We start from the raw sequence: 2,887 nt of genomic DNA on the forward strand, positions 1-2,887 counted from the left end.
ATCTTGTTGCTCAGATTAGGTAATTTTCTTTTTGTTTTCCTTTCAAAAATTTTTCAAAAATATCTCAAAAATTTTCTCACCTGTTTCAAAAAAAAAAAATTTCAAAAATATTTCTAAAATTTTTTCATCTGTTTTCGAAAATAATACAAAAATGTTTTCAAAAATTTTATTCAAAATTTTTAAGAATGAATTCTAGTATTTCATGAAGCATGTGAAGCCTGGCTGGCTGTAAAAGCCATGTCTAAATTCTTTTGGACTGAGGCTTCCAACCATCAGCTGTTACACGACTGTAGGGTATGTCAGGCGTGTCATGTCTGAATTACATGCTGAAGCTTGGCTGGCCATTGGCCATGTCTAGTGTTTTGGACCGGAGCTTTCATTGAAAGCTTGGCTGGCTAGTGAGCCATGTCTAATTCCTGGACTGAAGCTTTAGACTAAGAATGCTAGATTCCTGGAATTCATATTAAAAATTTTGGAATCCTTATTTTTGTTTTTCAATTGATTTTTCGAAAAAAAAAACAAAAAAATTAAAAAAATCATAAAAATCAAAATCATCTCCATTCCTGCCATTGGAGCAAACAATTTTGAGCTGAAACCTCAATTAGTTTCTCTGATGCAGTAGAACTGCAAGTTTCATGGACTTCCATCTGAAGATCCTTTTCAGTTCTTAACTTAATTCTTGCAGATATGTGATACTGTTAAGACTAATGCAGTGGATCCTGAAGTCTACAAGCTCATGCTTTTCCCCTTTGCTGTAAGAGACAGAGCTAGATTATGGTTGGATTTTCAACCCAAAGATAGCCTGAACTCTTGGGATAAGCTGGTCACGGCTTTCTTAGCCAAGTACTTTCCTCCTTAAAAGCTGAGCAAGCTTAGAGATGATGTTCAAACCTTCAGACAGAAAGAAGGTGAATCCCTCTATGAAGCTTGGAAAAGATACAAACAGTTGACCAAAAAGTGTCCTTCTGACATGCTTTCAGAATGGACCATCTTGGATATATTCTATGATGGTTTATCTGAGCTATCAAAAATGTCACTGTGTGTGACCTTGGTTCAGGAATAAACCTCATGCCCCTCTCTGTAATAGAGAAACTGGGAATCTTTGGGGTGCAAGCTACTAAAATCTCATTAGAGATGGCAGACAGTTCAAGAAAACAAGCTTATGGACAAGTAGAGGACGTGTTAGTAAAGGTTGAAGGCCTTTACATGTCTGCTGATTTCATAGTCCTGGATACTGGAAAGGAAGAGGATGAATCCATCATCCTAGGAAGACCTTTCCTGGCCACAGCAAGAGTTGTGATTGATGTTGACAGAGGTGAAATAGTCCTTCAATGGAATGAGGACTCCCTTGTGTTTAAAACTCAAGGATCCCCCTCTGCAACCATGGAGAGGAAGCAGAAAAAGCTTCTCTCAAAGCAGAGTCAACCAGAGTCCCCACAGTCAAACTCTAAGTTTGGTGTTGGGAGGCCACAACCAAACTCTAAGTTTGGTGTTGAACTCCCATATCCAAACTCTAAGTTTGGTGTTGGAGAGTTTCAACAAAGCTCTGCACATCTGTGAGCCTCCATGAGAGCCCAGTGTCAAGCTATTGACATTAAAGAAGCGCTTGTTGGGAGGCAACCCAATGTTTATTTATCTAACTATATTTTTCTTAGTTATATATATTTGTAGGTTCATGATCATGTGGAGTCACAAAATAAATATAAAAATTGAAAACGGAATCAAAAACAGCAGAAGAAAAATCACACCCTGGAGGAGCATCTATCTGGCGTTCAGCGCCAGAACAGAGCATGGTTCTGGCGCTGAACGCCCAAAATTGGCAGCCTCTGGGTGCTGAACGCCAGAACAGGCATGGTTCTGGCATTCAACCTCAGGATCTGTGGACCCCACAGGATCCCCACCTACCTCCACTCACTTCTTCTCACCACTCTCTTTCACCCAACCCCATAAACCCTCTTCCCCAAAACCCCTTCACCAATCCCCTCAAACTCTTTCCCCCCTCCCTTCCCTATATAAAGCCCTCCATTCTTCATCAAATTCACACAACACACCCCTCTACACCCTTCTTGGCCGAACCACATCACCCTCTCCCTCTCCTCCATTTATTCTTCTTCTTTATCTATTCTTTCTTTTATTGCTCTAGGGCGAGAAAAATTCTAAGTTTGGTGTGGTAAAAGCATAAGCTTTTTGTTTTTCCGTTACCATTGATGGCACCTAAGACCGGAAAATCCTCTAGAAAGGGGAAGGGGAAGACAAAAGCTTCCACCTCCGAGTCATGGGAGATGGAAAGCTAGGAGAATTGAGTTCCAATATGGGACAACTAAGGGTGGAACATCAAGAGCACTCCATCATGCTCCATGAAATCAGAGAATATCAAAAAGCAATGAGGGAGAGACATAGAAGAGCTCAGGGACATCATTGGTTCCTCAAGAAGGAAACGCCACCATCACTAAGGTGGATTCATTCCTTGTTCTTATTTCTTCTGTTTTTCGTTTTCTATGTTGTGTGCTTATCCATGTTTGTGTCTTCATTATATGATCATTAGTAGTTAGTAACTTTGTCTTAAAGTTATGAATGTCCTATGAATCCATCACCTCTCTTAAATGAAAAATGTTTTAATTCAAAAGAACAAGAAGTACATGAGTTTCGAATTTATCCTTGAACTTAGTTTAATTATATTGATGTGGTGACAATGCTTCTTGTTTTCTGAATGAATGCTTGAACAGTGCATATGTCTTTTGAAGTTGTTGTTTAAGATTGTTAAATATGTTGGCTCTTGAAAGAATGATGACTAGGAGACATGTTATTTGATAATCTGAAAAATCATAAAAATGATTCTTGAAGCAAGAAAAAGCAGCAAAGAACAAAGATTGCAGAAAAAAAAATA

The sequence above is a fragment of the Arachis ipaensis genome, chromosome B07 (assembly GCF_000816755.2).
Source record: "Arachis ipaensis cultivar K30076 chromosome B07, Araip1.1, whole genome shotgun sequence".
Lineage (NCBI taxonomy): Eukaryota > Viridiplantae > Streptophyta > Magnoliopsida > Fabales > Fabaceae > Arachis > Arachis ipaensis.